This window comes from Solea senegalensis, linkage group LG3, assembly GCF_019176455.1.
Source record: "Solea senegalensis isolate Sse05_10M linkage group LG3, IFAPA_SoseM_1, whole genome shotgun sequence".
NCBI lineage: Eukaryota > Metazoa > Chordata > Actinopteri > Pleuronectiformes > Soleidae > Solea > Solea senegalensis.
The window spans coordinates 27323212-27332007 of NC_058023.1; positions in this window are offsets into that span (position 1 = coordinate 27323212).

Sequence of the window (8796 nt, forward strand, 5' to 3'; positions counted from 1 at the left end):
GTGAATCACCAGTGAAGTAATTTTCTTGTCTCTGAGATGTGCTTTGATGTTTGTCTCAGTGATGATACTTTAATGCTGGTCCTCATTAGTGCTGCTTGATAACAAAAAAAACAGCGTCCCTTCATAATGCCAACACAGATAATGTGCTGTCATATGAATCCCCGACTTAATGGTTATCGTGCAGAAGGAAGTTGCAGTGGAGAATGTGTAGAAAGTAAACTTAATTTCTATGTTTATGATTATCTTAAGCTGCACATGTCAAGAAAACAGCATACATGTGTGTGTATATATATATATATATATATATATATATATATATATATATATATATATATATATATAATGTGAAGAATTTATCTGAACAGAAAACATCTTAACATGTAGCTGCAGTAGTCGTCCTCCAATACATAGTTATTTTTTTACTCAATGTCTTTGACTTGATTCTTTACCATTCTTTTTGAGTAATTTCTAAACTTGACATTCCCGACTCATTTTATTACTTTTGTACATTATCTACAATCTCAAAGAGAACAGTTTTTTTTTTTTTAAATAAAACAATATTGTTAAAACAAATGTACCTGGTTTTGAACTCCTTTCCAAATTGTGTGTGAATCATTTTTAATGATAATCTTCTTGTTGGAAGTGAAACCCTCAGTCCATTTTTGCTTCAACCTCTCCCTCCATGTTTGACCATTTCCAGAACTATAAATTAATGTTGTGAGCAGTTCTCCACGGTTTTGGAGAATCGTATGACCACGATTAGTGGTGTCAACGGGCCCTTTGCAAAGTTCTCGCTCCTTAAACTACTTCCTACTTTCCATTTTAAATGAAAACAATGCTTCTTCCTCTTTGTGTCTCACGTTTAGTTATAGTCCTGTTGTCCCATCCTTGTAAGTATGCAGTATTATTATCGTCATCTTTTCAGTCGCTGGTGGCAGACACGGCATTCTGGAGTTACATCTCCAAATTGCCTCATTTCTGTCGACGTCAGGTTGTCATTTTCTTGTTTGTTTTTTTTTACCCCTGTTGTGAGTGGTGCAACAAATGCAGCAGAAAGTGCAAGTTTTCCAAAGCTCTTGTGTTTCACTGTCCCTCTCCTCTGGTCTCCTCCCCTCTCTCTCTCTCTCTATTAGAGCAGGTGCTTGGAGTGCGGCATTAGCGCTAACATGGAAACATGGCCGGTAACACTCAGTAAGGTCATCATGGAGCAGGGACCTCCTGCTGGCTGGAACAGTAGTCTGACCTTCAGCTGACACCACCTCCTGTTAACCCCTCAATTAACCTCCACGTCGGCCCCCCTGCTGGAAAAGCAGAGAGAGAGCGAAAGAGACCCCCCCCTCCTTTTATACTGTCTTTATTTCCTTTTTATCATTTTCTGCCTGGATACACCCTGGCCCCAGGAAATTACAGTCTTATTTCACTAATGCGTTGGGGGGGGTGGGGGGGGATATCACTTTCAAGAACGTCTGTAATCACGCAGAAGTTGCACTTTTCATTTTTTTTTCTTTCTTTCACTTTTATTCCACATTCACCAAGGAGGCGGAAAATATTAAAAACTCCAGGTAGAGTGTGCATTGACCTTTTCACAAAGTCGCCCACCTTTCCACTCCTCTAATCAATCCCCCTCTGATCGTTCACTGTGTGCTGGATTGTAATATCACAATTAGGACGGCTCTATTGTTTCTGTTTCCCATCTAGGGATAAATTTGGCACCTCTTTGATCTCAAGGTCACTACTTTTAGAATATTAAATAAATTAGAGCGCGGCGGTGGTCGCCGCCGCCGCCTCCTCCCCCTCCGACTGGCCGCGTATTCATCCATCCATCCAACTCTTGCTGCTCAATTGCTCGGCGTACAACTCTTTCACTCAGAAAATGAAAGTCAAGAACATATTACTGCTTTTTCCATTGCTTTTATATGGGGAAGCAGATGGGCACAATAATGATGTTTTGATTTCCTTCACTTTCTTATCACGGCTGGACCTCAGAGTTGTATACACATAAGATTACATCCGTGTTATAATTGCATATAATAAGTCTAATTAGATGGGACAAGATAAGGTGACAGTAATGTGCGACACTTATCTTTATACGCCATCTGGTTTTTTTCCTTTTCCAGATGGAACATCAAAACTTGTAAAAATGGCACTCCCACTCACCAGTCCTTTTTGTTGATCCATAAGATCCGTAATGGCCGTCATTAAGTGGCTGTAGTGCAGCACTGAGGCGATTCATTTGAGTGTATTTAAGATATTATGTTCAGTCAATAAAACTAATTGCGCTGTAGCTCACGAGAAAATGACGTGCCCTATTGTATAATGTGCCAAAATGGAAGTTTATTTTTTTTCAAACTAACTAAAACTGAAACACCCACCCACTCCTTTCCAAAGTGTCAAACTTTGAAAAGGACTTGACCTCACTGTTTAGACTTGTGGCGCCACATCAAAATAAGATAAGACAATCTTAACAGTGGGGAACACACACACAGCACAGTTAAAGTAATGCCACTTTAAATGAATGTCCTCAGGTAGGGGCCCCATTAGCCCTCTCTCACACACAAGGACCTGGTTTACAATGCAAACAGCCTCTTTTACCCGAGGACATTAATTGATTTTGACAAGAGGCCGAGGAAACTCGCCTCCCTACCTCGCGCGTTATTTGTTTGTTATTTCTCTCGCACAAATAATGAATAGATCTGCATTAAATATTGCATCAGTGGTGACAGCTTTCTGATAAGATGTGATCTTTTTTTGTTTATTCCAAGTCAAGGTGCTAACCCGACACGGAAACGACATCAATCTCAAGAGCGGGAGTCTCGGCAATGAAATGTAAATGATTTCCAAGTGAATGATTTGTATCCTTTGTTCCCCCCTCTCTTTTTGTGACAACGTGTGATCGTACTCATACCTTTAATATTTAAAGACCCCCTTTTGCTAAAGCTTTTGCTGTCTTACACGGGGGCCTCTCGCTGCTTCTAATCTCCTTGTTACCTGGAGGCGCGCGGCGACGACGACGGCGGCGCAAAGAAAACATGAGAACAGAGCTCGAAACCCCCTCCAATCGGGCACCCCGAGGTTCAAAGTTTGTGCCCCCGCCCGAGATGCAGTCGACAACGGCTGCCTGAGAGGAGGAACAGAATCGGAGATGAGTGACGGGGGAGAAGACACGCGGAGGTGTTTTTGAATCGCATCTTTTCCTCGTCGACTTTGCAGTCCCCCTCCTCCTCTCAACATCGCTGCGTCTCAAACTTTTTCTGTTGCACGCTCCTGCTCGTGCACACGCATGGTCTGGACCTGTAAATCATGTCAAATATCTGCTTAAAGTTGAACACAACTCAGCATTTCTATTTTCCTATACCGCCTGTCTGGAGAGCAGCGGACTGTGCGAGAGGCAAATTGAGAAGGACGGGGCCCGACTCGCGGTGCCTGTTTATTTGCTTGTTCACGCTCCTTGAGCTATAAATTGGATGTCACCATCGTTACATGTCATTTGCTGATGTGGATGTGTTGCATTTTTCCCCGAACGGCACTTTTTGACTGTTTGTTAACGTCACACAGGGTTTTTGAGGGCGATTGTGTATTCTGCTCAAGTTTTTAGCGATAAAACAACTGTGACTCTATTGTAGATTTAGAACACAGTGAAGTGTTTTCTTTCGAAACTAAAGTCTATTGTTTTTTTTAGAATAGCTTTTTTTTCCACTTCAGAAATGGAAAAAGCTGATTCATTCTTTCATTACACAAAACGCTCCCTTTTGTAGTGGGTAGTACTCTTGCCTTGTGCCCTGTGATGGACCGGTGACCTGTCCAGGGTGTGACCCCGCCTATCGCTGTGTCAGCTGAGATTGGACCCTCATATGGAGGATAAAGTAGATGGAATACTCTCACTTTGAGATCGACTGTGATATTCTCACGCAAAAAAAATGAGCACAAATCCCGAGGTTCCTTGACACCGGTTTGAATAAGGGATCTTCCCAGAGCCGAGATACAAGGTTATATGTAGGTGTTTTCCCCCTTTACGTGGCTGAAATTAAAGCCACACCGCCCGGCCACGGAGCAAAGAGAGAACGAAAGAGCCTCCAGTTGCTTTCCTCCCTCCATGCAGAAAGAAAACATGGATCAAGGTTTTAATAACACCAGCCGGAGTGGCAACCTTCCTGCTTGGAGCAGCCTCTTCACATTGAGTTAACGTGAATGACAGGCAGCGCTACACTCGCACACACAAGCTGGTTGTGCATTCTTTTTGTGCACACTCAAAGACAGAATGCATTCCCCTAGCCCCCAAACTCTTACCCTAACCCAAGGGTCTGCAAGCCATGGCTCGAGAGCCACATGTGGCTCTTCAGCCCTTCTCTGCGATGGCTCCTTGTAGCTTTTAATAAAACATATTTTTTTATTATTATTTTAGTTTCAAAGTGAACACCTTATTTAGAGATCAAGGTGACAAGTGTTTAAATATTTTGTGCATCACGTCTAATGTCTATGTCAAGTCTGATATTGAAAACAGACCCATGAAATCCAAATATTTCTTTATTTCAAAGTGGGTTTCTTTTAATTTCATTAATTTCATTAATATGCGCAAACAATAGTAATTATGTGATTTATTTTTTCTCCGCTTTATGAAAGGTTGCCTTTACATTTTCAACAGTGTGCCTTTTGTATTTCTTAATGCAACAAACCATCATTATTTTGTATTTTGTGGCTCCAGATTCATTTTAGGTGGGTGTAGAGGGGACATAAATGGCTCTTTTCGTCATAAATGTTGCAGACCCCTGCCCTATCCAAAACCTTATTCTAAGCCTAACCCTAAAACCAGGTCTTAATCCTCAAAAAATCCTGTTAAAGTTGTGTGGACCAGCCAGAATGTCCTCACAAAGAAAGGTTTGCTTGACAGTTGGTCCACACAGAAGTTCCAGTTAAACAAGCGTTGTCCATAACCTCAACCATAACCAGTTAATGACTAACCCTCAGCTTTAACCTATAACCACAAGCCCTGATCTCAACCAGTTCTGCCTCATTGGAACCAGATTTAAGTCTTCCACGAGAACTACAGTATACTTGCTCTGACGAGGCCCGTGTTTATGCCAGAAGATGCTAGCTATCAACTGGCAAAAACACGAGCTCAAACAAACATGTTCACGTCACTGTTTCTTTTCCATCTTGTAAGCGCTCGGAGCTCTTAATTTCCCTTTCATAAAAAAACAAACAAGCAAGTAATTGTTTGGCAGATGTGTTAAATTGTTTTCCTACTTTACTGCGCAGCTGTAAACAGTGACTTGTTAGTGCCGTTTCACAGGCTCCACCACAAACAGCAGCAGCGTTAACTCCCCCGCCCGCTTCCATGCTTACCAGATGCTTTGCCTCATGGTGTTTATTTGTCTGTCAGCCCCTAATTGTGTCATCTCCCACAAATAAACACGTCTCCCGCTGCATCTTTGTTTGCACACCAATCCGCAACACAAGCTGCCATGGCGACAGTTTGTTTGTGATGATGTTGTAAGTGTGCAGTGCACATTCGGAGAAACTCGGGCTTGTTTTGTACACACACGCCGCGGGGAATTGGATACGTGGGGCCGGCGGGGAAGTTTGCAGGTGGGAAATTGACGGCAACACCTGCTCGCATCTTCATGCAGAGGGAGCGCTTTATAAAGTTTAATTAACATGTGTTCGTTCATTGTCAGGGGTAACTACAGTGCGGCACTGCTGCCTCATAAACTGTTTTTCCATGGAAATTCCTAATTGTGGTTCGGTTCCATTGCGTGGTCGAGTGGGAGTGGGTTGAGCCAGGTGGGACTTTTTGTGGCGAAAGTGTGAATTCTATTTTCTTTTTCACCCCCCCACACTGTTTTCTTAATCCCCCTCGTCCTGCCAAGTATGAATTGACATGTTGCGATAAGGAATTGAACATCTTCCCTATTTAGCTCTTTGTTTTGTCACTTAAAGGAGCTGTACGTAAGAACGGTATCGCATTAAGTCTCTTTGATGGCTCCGTTAGCAGTGTGCGTGTGCATATTGTGTTGCTGTTTTGCTGTGTCTGCCTGTGGGTGTGTGTACGCCTCGGTCTGTGACTGTATTGTGAAAAGCACTTTGTATTTGATTGATTCATCATAAAATGACCGTTATAAATCATCAGAAAAAGAAACGTGTTCAATTCTAAACTTGCTTTACTGACAATTATACAGCCGCAGTTTATAATTTAATTTAATTTTGTATGTATATGTACATATATGTATATATATACACAATATAAAAGTACATGATGAATTAATTCAGGGTGTGATTAAACTTCTTTTCACTGCTTTTCAGCGAGTTGAACATTTTGTTCTTCTTTATGTTTGAAATAAATAACTTGCAGCCTACAAATGGTTATTTATACTCGGGCCGAGCAGTGAATCGAGATTTTCTCGAATATTTGTTAAAGACAAAGCGTGTGTTCAAATACAATCATAGCTTTTAATCATTGTCTTCGTCTGCATGCGTCTTATTCTACGGACTGAATCTTTGTTTCTCGCAGATCTGCACAAATATCACGCAGTAATCATTTTATATTATGTTTTTTGAATGACAATGCCAATTCCTGTCAAAATAATCGCAATCAGTTATTTATTCAAAATCAGACACTAGTTTATATTGCGGAAAAAGGGGTAAAAACTTCTGCTCCTTGTCGATCTGTCTTTCGGTGCGTATGGAACTACCCGGGGACAATGCTCTCCAATATTTTTGAACTTTGGGTTGCATTCCCCCGTTTTAAACTTGAGTCGCACGTCTCACACGTGGCCCCCTTTAAATTATTAGAACTTTAAAAACACAAATATGTGAACGGTTCATAAGGCATACATGAATGTTTTCCTCGTGGTGCATTGAAGCCACATATGAATAGTTCATTGGCGCTTATTAATACTGTATGTTTGCTCTTCTTTTAACAGAAGCGTCCTCAGGAGCCGCCTAAACAAGCCGGCGCTCCCCGTATTCAGAACCCCTCTGAAAGCGATAAGTCATAGGTGGAGTGCGAAGCTAGAGAGCGAGCAAGCGTGGCACGGGAAACAAGTAGGAGCAGGAGGCTTCAGATGGGAGATGCCACATCTCGTATGTTGCAAGGTGATGAAGTGCAGATTTCTGCCCTTAAAGAATATGCACCCTGTGGACATGTGTGAGATTTATGTGTCTTTTTTTTTCTTCATTCTTCAAAAATTCAAACGCAGCGCAACACAAGGCAAGCTTGAAACGTTCTCAGCCGAAAGAATATTCAAGACGATTGAGCTCGCAGGTTAAAAATGTATATGCAAATTCAGGCTACATTAGAGCATGCACAGGTTGTTAATAAATTAACACGTGGCAGAAATAATTCACTTTAGCGTGATAATTCTTGGGTGCAAGCTGTCAGCTGTCGCATTGTTCCGGATAGAAAGTGACGCTGAGATGGCAACACGAGCAGTGAACTGTGATGTTTTAGTGTACCTTGCTCTTCAGTCTCGGCACTCTGACACAATAACTGCCTTTTGCTCGCCTGGCCCCCCTCCTCCCCTGCCATTTGGAAAGAACAAAAGGTTTAATTAAGGATGCCTTTTTAAAGAGAGGTTGACACAAAGCATACACACGAACGCAGAAGAGCTTTGTGTTCGTGAGACACGGTTTTCGTTCAGATGCACTTTTCACGGCCAAGATTATACTCCACCTTGTCCCGTCATTCAAAAATATTTAGAACTACTTTAGCCTGGGTTGAGAGAAGTAAGAGTAAAATGGAAACCTGATGTTTCCTGCTCCGGTTGCTAAGCTGCTGATCATATGAGGGCATCTTGACGTTCCAGGCGGCGGGGATGTTGTATGACGAGTACGCTCCCTCATCCCTGAGATTTGCATAGCAGGAACCCAGGGAGCTGACATTCTGTTTATGTAGCTCATGGTGCAGGGGATATGTGAGGTGTCAAGTGATTCACACTGAAGTTTTTAATAAGTGCCATTTGTTCAATCTGCTGTTTAAACACTCGCCTTGCCTCTCTATATCCTTAAAGACTGTATGCCCTGCTATCTTTTAATTAAGTCTTGGGCTAATGTGCCACTTAATTGACTAATCTGAGAGATTTTGTTTTCTCTAATTTACTTGAAAAACCATCACCGGCTAAGCTTTTTAATATTGGCATGATGAGTGTGGATACTTAGTGGATGCCTCAGTATTGAGTGCAGGGGTAGAGGGAGCACTTGATGAGGAGAGAAACAAAGTAGTGTTAACTCCCCCTAATTCCTATTAGTTTTGACAGGAGGCTGATAGCTAACTAGGCCAACATGTCATCCTTCCTTAAGCAGTTTGTTTTTTTGTGTGTGTGTGGTTTTTTTTTTTTCTCACACAGGTGTGCTTGCCAATCTCCTCAGTAAAAAAACTCGGGATTTGCATATAGTATGTAATTGCACATAGTCTTATTTAGTTTTTATTTCTGGTGAACATACTCTGCAATATGTTAACAGTTCCATGCATTACCATTATGGGAAAAGTGTCTTCAGTGGCGGGTAATGAGGAGTGAAGCGGAGGGCTATTCTCTGCAACACTCCCCTCAGACAAAAGGCAAATTCAACAGCAAGTTTTTTCCAGCACATTTTCCAAACACTCGCAGCAGCAGCAGCAGCAGCTTGAAATTCCATCCACTTTTTCCAATAATGTGCATGTGCACTGTATATACGTAGAGTTGATATCCAATAAGTGTCACTATCTCCTCTTTCACTCCCTCAAACTCCCTGTATTTTGTAACTTTATGTGATTTTTGTTGTTTAATTAATCTGCCTGGTCTTGTTTGGTCAAACAAAACT